The sequence below is a fragment of the Hyaena hyaena genome, unplaced genomic scaffold (assembly GCF_003009895.1).
Source record: "Hyaena hyaena isolate Hyena2069 unplaced genomic scaffold, ASM300989v1 scaffold_1122, whole genome shotgun sequence".
Lineage (NCBI taxonomy): Eukaryota > Metazoa > Chordata > Mammalia > Carnivora > Hyaenidae > Hyaena > Hyaena hyaena.
In genome coordinates this window covers 405545-427244 of record NW_024081755.1, presented here as the reverse complement: position 1 = coordinate 427244, position 21700 = coordinate 405545, and the positions used below count along the sequence as shown (strand labels likewise).

Below are 21700 nucleotides of genomic sequence, written 5' to 3'. Positions count from 1 at the left end.
TACTTTGCAAGTAGACAATTTTATTTCTTGTTGTCCCTACTGTTTTCTAGATAACTGCATCTAGACACCATAAGGTAATTTTGATTGATCCATTTATATATCTGAGCAAATTCAAGATTCAAAATACAGTTCTAGTTGAGTGCGCATATTTTTTTAGTTCAACTACAGTTTCAGGTCCTATATAAGTACAAATGTTTAAAGGTAATTAGTGTTTGGGAGCAGTCACTTAACATGATGAAGCTGCTGTTGAAGACGAAGAATCAGTAGAATAGAGCTCAGGTTTGTGTCCCTGTTGGCTTCAGCTGCTGATATTCTTCTTATCTATTCTTTTGGCACAGGTCATTCCTAGTGGTAGTTCTGATGTTTTTATAGAAAATGAATGGTAAGTGAAGATAATAGTTTTACTTTTCTCACTGTGACTAAACTTTTTCACCCTCCTGTTTGGATTCCTGATACTGGTATGACCCTCATTTTTTAGATTATCAATGAATCTATTGCTCTGAGCATCATAAATTTGTAGGTACTTTTCATGATTCATAGACCTTCCAATTCTTAATGAGCTCAAGACTCCTATTGTTTCTAAGTGTTGTGTGCCAGCAGCAATCTTGTTCTAATGTTTGTGCTCATGAGAGATCTGAAGTAGTGGTTGAAGAAAGATGAAGTTGTTTGCAAATTGGGCTAGAAATGTATTGTGAATGTTGAATTTAGACAACATAAGTAATTGAGTATATAAGAATTAAGTAATTAAGTATAAAGAATTGATGTGAATTTACTTGAAAATATCTAGATTATCCGTGTCATGATTAGTAGTTCAAAAACATAAAAGTAGGTTCAATGCAAAAATAAAATCTATTTTTAAAATCTTAATTTCTTATTAACATCATCTATTGAATCCTAAACATATATTTTTGGCATGATTTGTAAAGCTGCTGAGGCCAAACTTCAGTCTGAAGATAATACATTAGTGTCTCCTCATCTAAGTGTCCTTAAGCTTCTTCAGTCATGGGATACTTAAATTTATTTCATTTTATCTTTTTATTACCAACCCAGTTTGTAATAGTGAAAGAAAGTCAATCTCTTGCCAGATTTGCCATCCTGTATCTCACAATCACTTCCTTGTCTTTAATTTTGTACTTCCTCACCCTCAACTTCTTTTAATATTTGTAGTGGATGCAAATATAAATTTTTACTAGAATGTATTACCATCTAGTTTACTTCAGGTTACATCTAAGTTCTTGACTTTTCCTCTCCTAAGTTTCTGGCAAATGATAGTCCTGTAACTCCAAGTCATAATGAATGATGGTAGCAGAAATGGCTTGAACAGAATATTGAAAACTGCACTATAAATTAACAACTTGTATCTGTCATCCAATTACAAGTTGACATGATGATTATTTTCCCTTTGTGGTGAGGAAACAATTATGTTGAGGAGGCAAGGACTAGCTAATTCCTTCATTACTTAAGGTGAAGTTCCTTTCAACAATATCAAAAGCAGGGATATTGTTTAAAACCCACTTAGGATTAAACAGAGGAAGATGGTAACTTCTGTTCCTGGCAGGATAAACTTACACATTGTCCTGGGACATGAACTGTTTGTGATCCTTCCTGCTTCCATTTATAGTTTGACACAAGCAAAAATTAAACTCACTCAGAGGCATCATATTGATCATAACCATTGTTCATCTGTTTTTGTTTTTGTTTTTAACCTGAGAAAGTAGCCTGAGTGAGATTTGTAGGCTAAGGGAAGCCTATGAACATAATTTTATTTTTGTTCCACTCTTTGATTACTAGAGATTTTTGTTTAGTGATCGAGTCTGTTTCGAATTTGACTGGCCCATAATGAAGGCTAAAATGCATATGCTTTAAACTGGGTAAATCCCTTCACTCCAAGGGTAAAAAGAGTTAATAGTAATAGACTTCAGGGCTGCTAAGGCAAATGATACTCGCTCCTGGGCTAAAGAAGATATCACACAAAACGTTGTGCACAAGGGCCACCTATCTTTGTATCCTTGAAAGAACCTCATTTAATCTGCAGAGACTAGGAAGATGCACCCTTTATCTTCAAATCAAGGACTCTTTGAGACCTTTAGAGATCCAATCGTAAGTCCTTCCAGAACTAAGACATTTATTGTAATGGCTAAAATGTCAAGTTTTGAATTGAGACATTATATTCTCAGCAAAACAGAAGATTCTATCATATAAAGTACATTATTACATTTTCTTAATATTAAATAAATCAGTGAAAATAGTATATCATCTAAATAATCTATTTGTCACTCATGATTTGCTTTTGTCTAAATATTTTAACATCTTAAATTTAAGTTTCAGTAGTTTTTGTAAATGAAATAGACTTAATATTAAGTTAAATAATAAATATTAATGGGGCACTGGGGTGACTCAGTTGGTTAAGTGTCCAACTTTGGTTCAGGTCATGATCTCATGTTTCATGAGTTTGAGCCCCTCATTGGGCTCTGTGCTGACAGCTCAGAGCCTAGAGCCTGCTTCGGATTCTGTGTCTCCCTCTTTCTCTGCCTCTCTCCTGCTTGTGCCCTGTCTCTATGTCTCTCAAAAGTGAATAAACATTAAATTAATTAATTAATTAATATGATTAAGTTAAAACATAAATCTATTGCACATTTCCATGTTTGCTAAAATAATCATGACACACAGGCAGTTCAAGAAAATATTTGGGGGTAGAATTAAATGAGTTAATAGCCTTACTAAACAGTCTGATCATTACTCTCTTTTGCTTTACACCAAATTAGGTTTTTACTTTTTTTTTCTTTCTTCCTAAGATCAATATGTCTTGATTATTGAAACAAATATCATCATTTGTTTCTGTGTGTGTGTGTGTGTGTGTGTGTGTGTGGTGTGGGGTGTGTGTGTGTATGTGTGTGTGTGTGTGAGATCAATGGTTTGCTTTTTGTCATTTCGGAATGTCAGGTGAAAGGGAAATGACAGTAGCAGACAAACTATTATATGTGTACCAGAAAGTACACAGGAACTGGCATTGACTTATTCACTGAATCCTCACTGTGAGCGACATAAATCAAAACTCCTCATGACAGTAGAGAAAGGCCAGTACGTTTTGGCAGAGAAATGATATACGTACGGTTTTCAGAGAAAAAGAGGAGCTTCTTTCCATGCTGCCATCTACAGTAACTTCAAGGAACTTGCAAGGCTGATGTTCTGTAATGGGAGTTTCTCTTAAGTTAAAGGAATATTTTACAATGATGGTAGGGCTGATGATGGGAACTGAATACTTAAGATCGGTTTACCTGCACTTCTTTGGGTAAAAATAAGAGGTAACATAATTTTTACTGTAATAAATGATTGTTCTTCCTAAGAATGCATGATACTTTATGCATTTATGAGGAAACAAAATGAAGTCTGTTCCTTGCCAAAAATGTAGTATCTTCTTATCACTTAGTGCAAATGGAACTTATTTGGTGGACTTAGTATGTACAAACCCACCTGTATAAAGTGTTATAGAGTATATAATTATGAATAAAATATACTCTTCCCCTCCTGGTTAAAAAATATTCAAAAATGATTTGCATATAACTATAGAATAGATTAGAATTCTAAATAAGCATAAAATGCTATAAAGATTCAGAATGTAGGGGAATTACATTTGTTTAGTTATAATTCTGTATCAAGATTTTCTGTCTCTATTGGGCACACAGAAGCAAATAGAAATATTGTAAGTGTGTCTGACAGGATATTTCAACATCATAGGTCTTTAGTCAGTCTGACCAACCTTATACACAGGTAATTTCAGTATTATGGATCTCAGTGTTTATTTCAGAAACACACTTATGTTATAGTATTATCTGGTAACTCACACTTATTTTAAGTCATTCTTGTATAACATTCTTGTATAACATCTAATAATAACGAACACTAAGTAATGCATTTAAAGGAAAATTGAGGGGCACCTGGGTGGCTCAGTTGATTAAGCATCCGACTTCAGCTCAGGTCATGATCTCACAGTTTGTGGGTTCGAGCCCCACATCAGGCTCTGTGCCGATGGCTCAGCCTGTTTCAGATTCTGTGTCTTCCTCTCTCTCTGCCCCTTCCCCACTCATTCTCTGTCTCTCAACACTGAATAAATGCTAAAAAAAAAATTTAAAGGTAAATTGAGTGAGTTCTGGGAATTTTTTATGTGTATTTACTTTGAGAGAGAGGAGCTGGGATGGGCAAGAGAGAAAGGCAGACAGATTGAATCCCAAGTAGGTGCTGGGTTGTCAGCACAGAGCCCTGAATGGGGCTCGATATTACAAACCATGTATTCATGTCTTGAGTCTAAATCAAGAGTCTGATGCTTAACTGACTGAACCACCCAGGGGCCGCAGAATGAGTTCTTGGAATTTTTGGAAAGTTTTAATGAGTTACGATTCATTATGTTTTGTCTTACTCTGACATTCCTCTGAATTCACCTGGAAATTTTTGAGAATGTTGGAATCACTCTATTTACTCAAAAAGGACTCTAGTCCCCTAAAGTAATTTCAGCTCCAGATTGACTTGCTGCCATGTTTTTTTTTTTTTTAAATGTTTTTATTTATTTCTAGGAGAGAGAGAGAGACACAGCGTGAGGAGGGGAGGGTCAGAGAGAGAGGGAGTCGCAGACTGAAACAGGCTCCAGGCTCTGAGCTGGCAGTCAGCACAGAGCCCAACGCGGGGCTCGAACCCATGAACTAAGAGATCATGACCTAAGTGAAAGTCGGACACTTAACCGACTAAGCCACCCAGGCGCCCCGACTTGCTGCCATGGTTTTGAGTGGGACCATGTGCCCAAAACTACATTGCTGGATCAGTCTGGCTTATGGTAGTTTTCTGTCATAGCAGTCTACATCATACTAGTTTTCTACCATAGCAACTGAGGTAGTACTAAACAAACTAGCTACTGAAAAAGAAAGAGAGAGAGAGAGAGAGAAAGAGAGAGAGAGAGAGAAAGAAAGAAAAGAAAGAAAGAAAGAAAGAAAGAAAGAAAGAAAGAAAGAAAGAAAGAAAGAAAGAAAGAAAAGAAAGAAAGAAAGAAAAATGTAAAATATATTTTACCTGCTTCAGTCCATATTCTACTCTTGGAATTGAAACATATGTGCACGTCATACCTCATGATCCTCTTTTCCTATAACCATAGCTTGTTGTTTCAAATGTGACCATTTGATACAAGGGAAATTATTTAATTTCCATTCAACAACCAATACGGATTTCTCTTTTAGGAAGTTGAACTAAATAATACTAACACATCAAATTAGTAAATTGGTATTAAGATCTCATTACTAGTAAAACATCACAGTAAAAGTCTAAGAATTTCTTTTTCCAAAACTCTCACAATTTCTCTAGATCACACTTCTCCTGAAGCTTGTTTACAGTAAGTCTCCTCCTCTTCTTTTTTTTTTTTGCACTTGTTTGTCACCAGTGCCCTGAAAACAAATGTATCCTTGTAAAAATAATCAACAAGTGAGAAAAATACCTTCACTTGTGAAATTAGATAGTTTTAATTTGTACTTACTATGATCCTTGGAAGCCATATATATAATTGAATTAGGGTTGAAATATCAAAAGCAGTTAGAAACATTGGTATCCCTTGAAGTAAGAAATATGTAATTTTACACACATACATATAGTTTTATATGTGTGTATGTTTAATGTTTTTATGATATATGATTTGGATCTTAATGTAATAATAATCTATCCTTTCTAGTGGAATATGGGATACTGGTAGTCCCTGGAATGCCACAGAAAATATTACATTAGTTGGTAGCAGCCTGGAATAAATTGCCTTGGGAAGACAATGATTTAAATCTTTAAATAACTGCTGCGCTATATTTCTGTGATAGGAATGATGACTACATATACACTAAATTCTTCCGACTGCACAGGAGAATTAACAACAACATAAAATGACAAGTTCAGACCTTCAAATAATCAGGTTATGGCACAGTTAAAGAACATGTTTCTATGATATCTCCAAAAATATTTTTTGTCTCTTATAATAAAAAGCCAATATTTCTGAAACCAGATCCAAAATTTGATTCTGGAGACAGAAGTACAAACAAGTTGAATCCAGATCCTTTCAAGGTCTTTTGTTGATTAAGAAATAGCAATATCCTGAAGATTATATTAGAGACATTTGAGAGGATTTAGATGAATCTGACACATTGAATGCCCAGATATTATTGGTCCTTTTTTACTATTTCCTTACTATTTCCTTTTCTTCTGTGTAAGGGGACTATACTCTTTTTCTTTTAAGAGCCTTTACTTTCTTCATCTGAAACAATCACTATTCTTCATGACACCCATTTTATTAGCTACTGTTATTTCCAAAAGTATTATTAGATTCTGATTTAAAAATTCCTGAAGGGAATGAGTCCAAAATCACTGGAGGAGAAACTTAGAGGAGAAAGCATTTGCACCAAAAGAAGAGGAAGGTTTTGATACTTTTATCAGGGAAAATATGGAGCAATATGTATAGAAATTAATTCTTAAAGTCAAGAAGGAAAATTCATTTAAAGTGGGCTGACTTTAGCAAAATAGGCACATGTAGTAGAGATTCTGGATTTAATGTGTTAGTTGACTTATGGTGCTTGGATGGATAACCAAAACCTAAACTAAATAGTGTCTATTTTAAATGACACCATTGGAGAGCTGTGACTGCCTTGATATAATGTTCTTAAATAAATCCCAAGTCTAAAAGATATATGGATGTTGTAATGGTTTTATCTTTAGTAACATCTCTTGGGAGGTCTTCAGAGGGCATTCTTACATTCATGTCACCAAAGCATTGAAAATTTGTGAGGGAAGGACTAGTCTTATTGAGGAGTTCGGAATTGAATGTCTTCTTCAGGCGGGAGATACCAAACGGAAGAAGATTTCTTTATATTAATGCTCATGTTGATATTCCAGATTAAGAGATGCTGATGCACAGCCTTTAATAGTGATTTAATGGCCAATGTGGTCACTGAAATGGGCAGCAAAGTTGGTATAGTAATAATAATACTTTTCATTTTAGGTACGTCTGGTAGAAGCAAGTTCTAGCAGTGAAATAAATGGACATCATACTGCAATGTTACATGATATTTTATTTTATTTTTTAAATATTTATTTGCTTGTTTATTTATTTAGAGAGACAGAGAGAGAGAGAGAGAGAGAGAGAGAGAGATCAAACAGGGAAGAGGCAGAGAGAGGGAGAGGGAGAGAGAGGGAGAGAGAGAATACCAAGCAGGCTCTGCACTGTCAGCATGGAACCCAATACGGGGACTGAACCCACAAACCACGAGATCATGACCTGAGCTGAAATCAAGAGTGGGATGCTCAACCAACTGAGCCATCCAGGCACCCCAATATTGTAAAATCAAAACTAAAACAGGACAGAAAAGGCTCTCCTGGAGACCTTATTTGAATCATCATATTACAGAGGGAAGGCCTTTATCATATTGGAGAGTGAAGACCTTTGGTCACAGACCCAGGCTTTACAAAGTACACTGAATCCCTTCATAAAATACCCTGTAGCAGTGGAATAAGTTTACATTATACTAACATCTTTCTAGTTTTTAGGAAAAAAAATATGCTGCTGCAACATATTCTCTCAGGTTGCTAGTTTTGACTGGGGTGCAGGCAAAATAAGGCTGAAAGCTATCTGCTCCCCCTCACCTCGTCCTATAACCTAGTAACTTCAATGGTACATATAACTGTATAAACCCTCTAATAATTCGTGCAAGGAGAAAAACAGACAAACTTCTAAGGATTGGGAGAAAAACATGACTTTTTAAAATTAAATAACAGCTCTCTTTTTTAAAGAGCTTCAACTTTGTTACTGGATCCTCAGTAGAGCCTGAAAGGGACATCTTACCTATAATCTTGGGATCTCAGCGATGCATTATGATTTGCTATTATCAGATTAATAAATCCCTGGAGTCAGGCTTTTACAGATTCTGATATCATGAATAAGTTACATGATGATGTAGCTCAGACTCTCACGGGATCTAATTTTGCTGAATTGTCACCTCTATTTTAATTCTTATCTATAGCCTGTTAGGGAATACCATACAATCAATTGACTGGGAGAAAAAATTATATAAGTATAAATAAACACACATGTAAGATTTATCAATTTATTAGAAGGAATTATATCATGTGATTATGAAGACTGAGGAGTCTGTAGTTGGCAAACTTGAGATCCAGAAGAGCTGATGATATAGTTCCGAGTTGAAAGCTGGTAAACTTGAGACCCAAAAAGAGATAAGATTTCAGTTGCAGTCTGAAGGTGGGAATATAATGATGTTCCTGTGCACACAGTCAGGCAAGGAACATTCTACTTATCCATGGGAATGTCATCCTTTTTGTTCTATCTGGGCTTTTACTAGATTAGATAAGACCCACTCACATTAGGAAGGGCAATCTGCCCCTCGTCTATTGATTGAAATTTTAATCTCATCTAGAACCATCCTCACAGAAATATCAAGCATAATGTTTGACAAATATTTAAGTATCCCACGGGCAAGTTGACTTATTAACTTAATTATCACACACCTGAAGGTTTATTGTGTAGGAACATCCTTTCAGGGGCAGATTTTTGAGCAAGGCATCTGGTTGTTCACTTTGCATGGGAAGAGAATTGGCTGGAGGTGCAGACAAATATCAGTTCATTGACATTAACAATCAGGTACACTGACTAATAATTTATCCAATGGCAACAACCTTAGAAGCAGTACAATTAAAAAATTAGGATATGATTTGGTTAAGAAGATTAATGATGGATTTCTAAGAATTGGTTAAAAAAAGTATATTTGTTACTTATGTAAATGTTTCCAAAGTCATACTGAAGTATAAGAGACTTACAATAAGTAGGTAAGATAAGATATCTCATTGTGTGGATGTCAATCAGCCTCCTTATCTGTCACCTAGTATTTACTCAGTAGACTCATTAACAAACTGATGATGCATGCTGGTATAGAATTGGCTTAGACTCAAATACATAAGTCTCTCACAGAGGTAAATCTGGCTACCTCTGCTGCTCTATGACCAAATGCTTAAAGTGAAAATCAACTAGGAACCCTCCATATACTATATGTTCCTGGAGGAAGGAGTGACAATAAGCTCTGGTGGCTGTTTAATGAATTTTTAACCCTTTGAATCACAGAGTGGGTACCAATTCCCCCCCCATTAGTATTGTCACTTATTCTAGATAAACATTTTCATTCTGTGTCTCTAATTTTACTGCCCTCATTCTGATCCATTGATTTACAAAATGCATTATTTGCTATCATTATATCCCACACAATGTTGCTTCTGACCAAAGCATTCTCTTTACAACAAAAGAGTGAAGCAATAGACTCATACCCAAGGGAATCACTCACCTTACAGTGTTCATCACCCAAAAGCAGTTGGACCTGTAATATAGTGGAGTAACATGGAAGACTTGATTATGGTATTTTCTGCATAAGAGCACTTGGTGGAGTTGGAGAAATGTTCTAAAAACTTTGTTTATAGTCTGATGACTATAAATGTGTTTTTTTTCTTAGAAGACAGATTGGAGACTCAATGGTTGAAAATGAGAATGACCCCTTTCATGATAACCCCTAAGAAGCCCCTCAAAAATTTTTTCTCCCCTCCCTATAATTTACTGCTTTAATGGTTTAGAGGTCAGTTTTCCCAAAGGAGAAATACTTTTAAAAGGGCACAGTGATGGTTTCAATGGACTAGAAATTAAAAAAAAATAATCTTACTCTTATGAGTTTCTTTTTTTTTTAATCTTGATTATTTTTGAAAGACAAAGTGCGAGTGGGGGAGGGGTAGAACGCGAGACAGCCACAGAATTCTAAGCGGGATCCAGGCTCTGAGCTGTCAGCACAAAGCTCAATGAGGGGCTCGAACTCACGAACTGTGAGATCATGACTTGAGCTGAAGTTGGAGGTTTAAACTGACTGAGCCACCCGGGCACCGACCCTTGTGAGTTTCTTTTCTTTTCTTTTCTTTTCTTTTTTTATTTTTAAATTTGTTTCCGAGAGAGAGAGAACACAGAATCTGAAACAGGCTTCAGGCTCTGAGCTGGCTGTCAACACAGAGCCCGACGCAGGACTGGAACCCAGGAACCATGAGATCATGACCTGAGCCGAAGTCGGGCTTAACCGACTGAGCCACCCAGGGGCCCCATGAGTTTCTAATGTAACAGAATGAAAAGGTAAAGGCCAACTGTTTGTAATTATAATACTAATTACTGAAGGTGCAATAGAATTTTTGCTACTCGATTGGGGCAGAAAGAAATATATTTGTCCTTCAGTGGATTCTCATGACCACAGCACTCAAATACAGGCATGATACTTATTGAATAAAAGTTTGAGTGACCTTACTAAACAGTATCACAAACTTTTGAGGCGCTAAGTACAAATCTAACATAGCATGGAAAGTGAAAGAAGGATGTTTTAAATAGCAACTAAATACCAGTTGTTATATGAGGACTAAACAATCTTATCATCTTCATTGTTCGGCATCTTATCAATTGCCTTTTTAAAATCTTCCTTTTTTCCACACAACTTTACCTAAAGTTAATAAAGGTGACTTTTATTATTAAGTCTTCAGTTTACAAAGTATTGAAGGGATTTGTGATTAAACTAGAAAAGTAATAAACACCATCTAGCGCTGTATATAATATAGCATATGATGAGAATTTCAGGAAAAAAAGTGAACACATTGTTACTTGTCATAATATGTTAGGAAATCACATGATCTTGTTGCCATTGTTTGGGAGATATGATTGTATAGAAGACTATGTATTGGCATTGAAGAACCAAAGAGAAGAATTGTACCACATTAATCATTGGTACTCAGTAACATTCTCAGCACCTTCTGTACTCTCTCCTATAGCTTGGAAGCCTCTGCCTGGAAAACAAATTTCTCAGAATGTTTTGTGGCAGGTCTTTGGTTTAGATTATAATAATATGTGTGACTCTTGTTAGATCTCGAAGGCAGAAGTGAAACACAGCTCCCTTCTTCCTTTTGCAGCAGAAAACAAATGCATGGATATGGTGAATATGAGATTTCTTAGTGTCTACTGGCCATTGTCCCTTTAGAATCATTCTCCTTGGTGTTGCTTGCAATCAGCCCTGCAGTAACCATGACCAGTGATTTCTGGTACTTTTAAGATGGATTGGAAATAACTTCATAATTCCCCTCCAATTAGCAACAACCCTGAGATCTTTTGGTGGAATGTCCTCACCTTTTACTTCTCAGTTCTTTCAATAGATTTGTAAGCACTTAACTTGCTATGCTAAACTCCATACTGTTGCAATGTGTAAAGAGATTTATGTTATTACAGTAGAACCATTAATGATAAAAGATTATAATAGAAAGTGAATGAGAATTTATAAAGATATATAAAATAATACTAAATGGACTTCTATGCTTATTTAAATATCTCTATGCATATGACAAAGTAGTTTCTAGTAAATATATAAAAAGGTTCTTAATATCAATAATCAATTAATATCAATAAATAAAAAGATAGGTATCTACAGAGAAATTAGACAAAAGATGTTAAGAACCAGTACTTAAGAATTATATGTGGTCATTGTTATCACTTGTTATTTTTTTCTCTGAAAATGCTACTCAAAGAAAAATATGCCAAAAACCCCCCAAAACAAACAACAACAACAAAAAGAGACTAAACAAAGCATCTGTATAACATTACTGTAAGAAAACATGTTCCAGGAGAGGGAAGAGCAAAACTTCCCAATAGAAAAATAACACATGAGAGGAAACTGAAATATTAAAGCAGATAAAATTTGAACTCAACATTCCAAATTTAATATAAAAATATTAAATATTTAATTACAACTTTCATGAAAAGCATTAAGAACTGAGGAAAGAAATGACAAGTGAAGGGGAGGATAAATAGGAAGAAAGGAAACAGAACAGTAGGATACATAGAGAAGTGAAATTAGAAAAATTAACAAAAAGAAACCAAATACAAATAATTAGTGAATAGGTTGTAAAGAGAAGACAGGAACCAAATATACAAATATGTGAAGTTCAATCTGTGAAGGAAAAAAATCAAAGCAATAGAGCATAAATGCACTGAAATATATCTTCATAAGGTTATTGGATTTATAAAGAAAGACTCCATTTGGCTTCTAGGTGAAAAAGATTAAGTCACTTATAAAGGAAAAGAAATCAGATAGGCAGGTTAAAAATGAAGGTCCAGATATTCACTTTGGCTGCAATATTCATTCCCAGAAGATCAACACTTACAAAGAGACTCAAAGGAATAAATATGATACAGGATCTTCTATCCAGCAAAGTTGTCTTCCAAGTATAAAGGATATAGACAAAACAGTACTGAATGTAAAATAGCAGCATATATTTTTCATTTGAGTCCTTCAAGAAAAGCTATAGTAAGCTAAGGAATGATTGGAAAAATCCTGGCAAAGGACTTGTAGTGAGAATTTAATATATTCAACTAAAAAGTGGACTGATAAAATCCACGTCAGGAATAAGAATAATAGGATAGAATATAAATATTAGATATCCTGATAATGTCAAATGAATAAATGAAAAAATCAAAAGGGAAAATAATTTGAATATTAAAGTAATCTTTATTGCCTTATCCACAATAGCCTGTAGTCAAAAGACTTTTTTTAAAATGACAAACTCAGTGACAAAGTATGCAGATTTCATACAGAGATAAACACAAGGAGGAAAATTTTACTAAAATTAAGTGGTGGAGCCAAGGAAGGTACAAAGGAGCCAGATGATGGAAGATTTTTCTTTTCTTATAATGAGTTAGTATAAAAGAGAAGTCTATGTATTTTATTAAAAAGTCTTATTATAAAAATAACTACTTAAAAAATTTCTCCAAATATCAGATGATTCATTATACATATGATATATTATGCAGATTTCATATGTATAATATATCAGAAGATAGATATTTACACACATACAAACATAAGCATAAATATATACAGAATCTGACATAGCAGATTACATAGAGGCAAGTAAAAGGAGGAAAAGGAGGAGGAAGAAGAGGGGAAAAAAAATGGAAGAAGGAAAGAAAGAAAATATAATTGTAATTTAAAAGATATTAAATAAATATAATTTATTACACATGAGCTTTGATGAATAGTAGGAAACAGTTCAACATTACATTCAATCTCCAAGACTTATAGGGTAGATTTTCTTTGTTATAAATACTATTAAATGTATCCCTAGTCAAATGCAGTATTTTAACATAGAATTTTAGACATAATATAAGTGAATACTATAGGATGTGTATCAATGATTACTTTGGTGAACTGAAAATATTTTACTTTCATATAGTATCTCTAGAATTAATTAATATATTATTATTATCGTAAAGATAAAAATATTGAATTAGAAAGGGACAGGGAAGGTGCTTAATTATATGTGATTATTTTAAAAAGAGCAAGTGGTGGGACCATAGGAAGGTACGTTTCTTATTTTGATTATTTTAACATATCTGATTACAGAGTCTATAATTTTTTCAGTGGTTTAAAATGCATTAGAATATTAGTTGCTCTATAAAGGCAGGTTTGTTTTTTTTTTACTTGTCTATTTTTTTTTTTTTAATAGTTTTGTGCTAGCACCTGACACCATACCTGTTATATTGTAGATGCTCATTAATAGTTGTTGAGTGAGGGGTGCCTGGGTGGCTCAGTCGGTTGAGCGTCCGACTTCAGCTTGGGTCATGGTCTCACGGTTCATGGGTTCGAGCCCCGCATCGGGCTCTGTGCTGACAGCTCAGAGCCTGGAGCCTGTTTTAGATTCTGTGCTTCCCTCTCTCTCTGATCCTTCCCTGCTCATGCTGTCTCTATCTCTCTCTCAAAAATAAATAAAATATTTAAAAAAAAATAGTTGTTGAGTGAGAGATCATTTTGGAGATATCCATCCATAGCCCTTTTACTGGTTCTCGTTCCCAAAGCTAATGGGAAAGAAACCATTAGTTTAAAAACTGTTCCTGATAGTTTTTTCCATCAGATGATAACACTGGCAATTGTGAAATCAACATGAGAAAGCATTTCATAGAATAACACATGTAACCACAAATATATGGAAAAGTTATAATCATTGTTTATACACATAGTAAAAATTAACAGTATATTGACTAATATTTCCCCTAAAATTGGAGACAAAAGTTGATATTTTGTACAACAAATTTTTGCTTACAATAGCCCAAAATTGAAGAAATATTCATGTTTCTCCTATTTTTACAGCCTTTGATATGTTTTAATAAGTTGCCTATTTAGCTATTATATGCCTACAAGCACCTCACCACCTGGATTCTCTGGGCAACTGTAAAATATTGTGAATTTTATTTTTTATTTATTTTATAAAGTTTACTTATCTTGAGAGAGAGAGAGAAAGTGCAAGAAGGGGCAGGACAGAGAGAGGGGGAAAGAGAATCCCAAGCAGGCTCCACAGTGTCAGCACAGAGCCTGATGTGGGGCTCAAACTCACGAACCCTAAGATCATGACCTTAGCTGAAATCAAGAGTCAGATGTTTAACTGACTGGGCCACCCAGGTGCCCCAATTATTTTGCATTAAAAAATATCACTTTTAGCTGTTACAGCTAAGTAAATGATTTGGTCATCAAGTGACTACAATTAATACTGGACTTCTTAAATGTAATTATTGATCATTTTCATTTCCTCCCTTGAAGATTTTTAGTCACACTGTTTTTTTCTATTGCTCTATTAATATTTTTTCCAATGAACACTTTATCTCTGTTATTTAAGATATCAAACTTTTCTGTCACTATTTGAAAAATTAGTTTTAAATTTTTTGCCTAAGTATTTGTTTTTCAGTTTTATGATTTTTGAAAAAGATGTTACATTTTTATATTCTGTAAGCCAATATTTATATATATATACTTCATATATGTATATTCTTGATATATGTGTATATATTATATATATACACACACTCATACACTCTCATACTTTTCAAAATATTTTGTACTTATAATTCTTCAAAAGTAAATCATTAAATCATATCTTATTTTAAGATATGTCGTGAGACATATATAGTATCTATGTTTTTTATTAGGTATTTAATCCTTCCATCATCATTGTTGACATAAGTTGATCCTCTACCTATAGATGTCAAAAGCCAACATTTCCTTCCAGTTGCATCCAGTTGCATTTCTTTACAGGCTTTCTTTTGTGTCCCATTGATCCATTATTTGGGGAATGTTTGGTCCATTCTTCTTATTTATTTTTATTTTTCTGATGTTAGAGTAAAAATATTCAATTGTTATTTGTTAAATAAATTGTTATTACATTCAGGTTCCAAAATGGTTCAAAATAATTTAAAAGATGTACATTTAGAATTCTTGCTTTTACTCAATCTTGTTCACCTTGAAACTATCACACTATTATGATTTTTTATTACGTTAATTTTTCTTCATGCAAAAGAAGCAAATAAGAATACAGATTTATATTTCTTCCTCTTGGAAAAAGTTGGCATTCATTTTCTTTAATATTTATTTTTGAGAGAGACAGAGTGTGAGTGGGGGAGGGGCAGAGAAAGGGAGACACAGAATCCAAAACAAGCTTCAGGCTCTGAGCTGTCAGCACAAAGCCCGACATAGGACTTGAACTTATGAACTGGGAGATCATGACCTGAGCTGAAGTCAAACACAACTGACTGAGCCACCCAGGTGCCCCAAAAGTTGGCATTCTATAGAGAGTATTCTTCAGGTAACAATATTATAGCCTGCAATTTTTCTGTATCTGTGTGTTTAAATTAGTTTATTTAACTTGTTTCTGTTTATGGAAGCTTTAATAATTTCTGTTCTATTTCTGTTAAAATGATGCAATAGAGACACTTTACCAATGTACTTTATTCTTGTACAGATATATCTTTAGCATAAAACAAGCATAGTACTGGTATGTCAAAATTTTTATTACTTAGTCTAATGTATCTTATGTTTTGTAACCCATTGTTCTTGTGGTTTTACCTAAGAAAGTTTGGAGAGCTGGTGTTTGTAGGGCAACCCTTCTTCATCCTGAGAGAACCTGGCATCAACTATGGCTAAGGCAGAGGAGAATACAGCATGAGTGTTTACTCCTTCTCTTAACTGCCTATGATTGCAAATGAGATATATCACCTCTTATAATCCTTAGACTGGAATCAAGCATTTGTCCACCAACATTAAAGAAGTAAGTTGAAAATATATTGAAGTACGTGGAATATGCAAAATTTGATGACCATTACTTTCTTTGGTAAGGTTAAACCTATTAGAACCAAATAATCCTTTGTTTATTTCTTCCCACACATTTAGAAGTACATCTGTGTCCAGTCATTTTACCTAATGCAAAGTCCAGGGTATTGGTCAAACTACTAGAATAAAACAAGCACACTCAAAAAGAAGTAATTTAAAAAGATATAATTGTAGAGAGTTATGTAAGGTATACATAATGTAAATGTAAATGTAATGTATGTAAGGTATACATAACGTAAATGTAACAACTCTATTTATGATAGAGTTGTTAGAGATAAGGAAAACTTAAAGAATGGTCAAGTACCCTGAACTTGAAGCAGCAGGAAGCAATTAATACCCTTAGATCTGAAGGGGTAAAGAAGGTGGTGATTGTCACATGCTCTTAGAAGTACATTTGTGTAATGCTTGACCAGAAGCTGTGGACACTAGTAGAGAAACATATGTTAAAAACAAAAACAAGAACAACAACAAGACCCCAAAAACCTCTTTTCCCACTGGAACTATTGAGGGTACAAAAAAGAAGATAAGATTCCTGCTGTGCCAGACGCTATTAAGCAAAAGTGAGGGAATTTCACAAAGTGAAAATCAAGTGTCTGAGAAGTTTGCCCGAAAGATGCTTCACAAGGCAAGGAGGAATCTTATATATGAAAAAGGTAATCATCACCAAGGAATACAGGCAGATGTACAGAACTGATACTCAAATGTCTAGGAAGGCAAGAAAAGCTGGCAACTTCTATGTATCTACAGAACTCAAATTAGCATTTAAAAATTTTGTTTAATGTTTTATTTATATCTTAGAGACAGAGAGACAGCATGAGCAGGGGAGGGTCAGAGAGAGAGGGAGACACAGAATCTGAAACGGGCTCCAAGCTCTGAGCTGGCTGTCAGCACAGAGCCTGCCGCAGGGCTTGAACCCACAAACCATGAGATCATGACCTGAGCTGAAGTTGGACACTTAACTGACTGAGCAACCTAGGCACCCCTCAAATTAGCATTTATCATTAGGATCAGAGGTATCAATGCTAGGAGCCCAAAGGTTCAAAAGGTATTGCAGCTTTTTTGCCTTTGCCATATTGTCAGTGGCACCTTTGTTAAGTTCAACAAGGCTTCAGTTAACATGCTATGAATTGTGGAACCATATACATAGCATAAGAATACCCAAACCTGCAATCAGTGAGTAAATTGGTCTACAAGTTACATTAGACTAAGTAATAAATTTTTGTTGTACCAGTACCACTTTGCATGTTTTATGTTAAAGATATGTCTGAACAATTGATCTACAATCATTTGTTATGGCAAGAAGAAGAAGAAGAAGAAGAAGAAGAAGAAGAAGAAGAAGGAGAAGCAAATTGCCCTGACAGATAACACACTAATTGCTCAATCTCCTGGTAAATATGACATCTTCTGCATGGAGGATCTGTTTCACTAGATCTACACTGTTGGAAAACATTTCAAAGAAACAAACAACTTTTTATGGCCCTTCAAATTATCTTTTCCATGAGGGAAAATGAAGAAAAAGACCACTCATTTTATAAAAGGTGGAGATGCTGGCAACAGGAAAGACCAGATCAAAGGCTTATTAGAAGAATGAACTAAGATGTCTACCATGATTATTTTTGTAATCTCGTTAGTTAGTAAATGACTACTTTCAAATGGAAACAAAAACAAAAACAAAATTCAGTCCAGCAGAGAGAAACACAGAGCAAGAAGAAACCTGATATGTCTCTGTCTCAGCTTAATCCGTCTAATTTCTCACCTGTGCATTCCATTGGCTGAACACAACTATCAGGCAGAAGGCAAGAAAACAAGATTATAGGTCCATAGAGTTCAGCCTTTGCTACACAGAGCAGGATGAAGAAGGGTAAAAAGTAAATCTAGAATGAGCAAATGGGGAAAATCCAAGACATCACAAAACCTCAGGTAACGTCATCTAATTTCTTCATATGTCTAAATGTGATTCCTTTGAGTCCAGAGATCAATGGACTAAAATGACAAGGCATCAGCTCACCATCTCTCCATAAACATGTACAGAAAATATACAGTGGTAGATCAAAGGCAGGATTACCACATTTGAAATGGCAAAAAATGAGCAAATACATGAGGCACTGGTACACAGAAATTTTGGAATTTCTGCTAGGAAGACATAGTGAAGTTGTTCTATCCTGGGGGAGTTCTACCTGCTGCTTCATAAAAGTGGTGGGAATTATATAAAACAAATACCCTAATAGTTTAGATTCTCTGTGTAGTGTAAATGCCTACCTCTAAGAGTTTTTTTTTAATTGTAGTATAAGTGGCTGACATTAAGCTTTTGATTGTAAAGAAATCCATATTAAAAGGCATCCATCTTGAATAAACATATTGCCAGCTGCCCACCTACTAGCAAAAATGACCAGATAAGAATTAAGCCACCCCCACCACGAAGCTTCCTTTTTCAAAAAGCCCTGGTTAACTGAGATAACTGCTTGAGTGACCCTGCTTCTACCTTCCCACCCCTAATTCTTGCTTTTATGCTTTAAATTAGCCAGTGAAAAGTGAACCCATTAAACCCTAGACACTCCACTGTCGAACTCTAATAAACACAGAAGCTCACATTCAGGGTCTGTGTCTCTGTCTGCCTGTCTGTCTCTCTCTCTCTCAATCTTCTGCCTCCCCCATCCCCTTCCCCTTATCCTGACTTTACTATGTGCCACTGACATGCTATGTTCCTTCCAGGACCTGTGAGTAATAAATTTTATTATTCAGAATTCCTTGGTGGTTTCCTAATGTATCCTGTAATCAAAATAAAAACCACATGGGCCAGTCCAGCCACAGCATTGGTCCTGTTGGGGATTCATCACAAATCCAGAATATATAAAGTAGGTGAACGGTTGCTTATGGCTTGGAAAGTGGCTGGTTACTCCTAGTCCTCCTATACGTGCACACATATGATATTTGTCCTTCTCTGCCTGACTTATTTCGCTAGGAGGAACTTAACAGAGGACCAACCGGGAGAAGAAGGGGGGAAATGGTGGGGGAAAGGGAGAGAGGCAAACCATGAGAGACTCTTGAATGCTGACAAAAACTGAGGACAGATGGATGTGGGGGGGGGGGGGGATGGGCATGGAGGAGGGCACTTGTGGGGATGAGCACTGGGTGTTATGTGGAAACTAATTTGACAATAAACTATTTGTAAAAAAAAAATTAAAAATTAAAAATTAAAAAAAAAAAAAGGAAGGTGGCTGGGAACAGAGGAGGTTGAAAGCTACAGGGTACTGGATTTTTAAAAATTTTATGTTTTTAGAATATGTTTGATTTTGTTTTTATGTTTTTTATTTATTTCTGAGAGAGAGAGAGAGAGAGAGAGAGAGAGAGACAGTATGAGCAGGGAGGGTCAGAGAGAGGGAGACACAGAATCTGCTCCAGGCTCCAGGCTCTGAGCTGTCAGCACAGAGCCCAATGCAAGGCTCGAACCCATGAACCATGAGATCATGACCTGAGCTGAAGTTGGACGCTTAACCGACTGAGCCACCCAGGCGCCCCTAGAATATGTTTTGATTTTTAACAAAATTGAGAAAGAGGTACAGAGATTTCCCCTATACCCTCTATATTTCCACTATGTACCCACACATATATAGTCTCCTCCATTGTGAACATCACTCACCAGAATAGAACATTTTAGGAGAAAGGAAATCTACATTGACACATCATAATCACCCAAGTTCTATACTTTACCTTAGGGTTCACTTATGGTGTTATACATTCTGTAGGTTTGAATGAATATATAATGACATATATCCATCATTATACTATCATAGAGAATATTTTCACTCTACTAAAAATTCTCTGTGTTCTACCTATTTATTTTCCCAACCACTAGCAGTTCTAAAGTAAATGGTATTGTGTTCCCCCCGCACCAAGTTTTTATTTAAATTACAATTAGTGAAAAAACAGTGCAATAGGTGCAGAATCTAGTGTTTCATTACTTACATACAGCACTCAGTGCTCATCACAACAAGTGACCTCTTAATACTACCATCACTCATCTAGCCCATCCAACCCTCCCCTCCCCTCCAGTATCCCTCATTTTCTTCTCTATAGTTAAGAGTCTGTTTTCTGATTTGCCTCCCATTTTATTCATTTATGTACAACTGTTTTGTTTCTTAAATTCCACATATGAATGAAATAAGATGGTATTTGTCTTTCTCTGATTGACTTATTTTTTTAATTTTTTTTAAATTAAAGTTTTATTTATTTGTGAGAGAGAGAGAGAGAAAGAGAGACAGCATGAGCAGGGAAGGGTCAGAGAGAGAGGGAGACACAATCTGAAACAGGCTCCAGCCTCTGAGCTGGCTGTCAGCACAGAGCCTGATGCAGGGCTCGAACCCACAAATCATGAGTTCATGACCTGAGCCAAAGTCAGACGCTTAACCAACTGAGCCACCCAGGCACCCCCTGATTGACTTATTTTGCTTAGCATAATACACTCTTGCTCCATCCATGTAGTTGCAAACAGCAGGATTTTATTCTTTTTGATGGATGAATAATATTCCATTGTATATTACCTTCTTTATCCATTTATTAGTCGGTGGACATTGGGGCTCTTTCCGTAATTTGGCTATTGTTAATTCTGCTATTAACATTGGGGTGCCTGTGCCCCTTTGAATCAGTTTTTTTGTAAATACCTAGTAGTGCAATTGATGGATCATAGGGTAGTTCTATTTTTAACTTTTTGAGTAACCTCCATACTGTTTTCAGAGTGGCTGTACCAGTCTGCATTCCCACTAACAGTACAAGAGGATTCCTAAAATACAACATCCATTCATAAAAACCCTCAATAGAGTAGGGATAGCAGGGACATACCTCAACACAATATGGGCCATAAGTGAAAAAAACCACAGCTAATATCATTCTCATAAAAACTGAGAGCTTTTCCTCTATGGTCAGGAACAGGACAGGGATGTCCATTATCACTATTATTTAACTTAGTACTAAAAGTCCTATGCTTGGCAATCAGACAACAAAAAGAAATTAAAGGTATCCCAATCAGCAAGGAAGAGATTTTCACTATTTACATATGGCATGACACTCCATATAGAGAACCTGAAAGACCCCACAAAAATATGCTAGAACTGAAACATTAATTCGGTAAAATCACAGGATACAAAATCAATGTACAGAAATCTATTGCATTTTTTTTTGTTTTTTAAATAGTTTATTGTCAGGTTGGTTTCCATATAACACCCAGTGTGTTGCATTTCTATACATCAATAATGAAGAAAACAGAAAGAGAAATCAAGGAATCCATCCCATTTACAACTGCACCAAAAACCATAAGATACCTGGAAATAAACTTAACCAGAGGTAAAAGATGTGTACTCTGAAAACTAAAACACAGTGATGAAAGAAACAGAAGAAGACATAAAGAAATGGAAAAACATCCATGCCATGGATTGGAAGAACAAATATTGTTAAAG

At 35.2% G+C, this 21700-nt stretch overlaps 1 long non-coding RNA gene and 1 pseudogene across 1 annotated transcript; one reads left to right on the top strand and one right to left on the bottom strand.

Annotated features, from left to right (window-relative positions):
* Positions 1-8146: 8146 nt before the first annotated feature.
* On the bottom strand, positions 8147-9593 carry LOC120224173. Its single transcript, XR_005526492.1, has 3 exons — positions 9366-9593; positions 8539-8627; positions 8147-8229 (listed from the first exon to the last, which is right to left on the bottom strand). It is a non-coding gene; the product is annotated as an uncharacterized LOC120224173 (long non-coding RNA).
* Positions 9594-16766: 7173 nt separating this feature from the next.
* On the top strand, positions 16767-17843 carry LOC120224175 (annotated as a pseudogene).
* The last annotated feature ends 3857 nt before the right edge of the window (positions 17844-21700 follow it).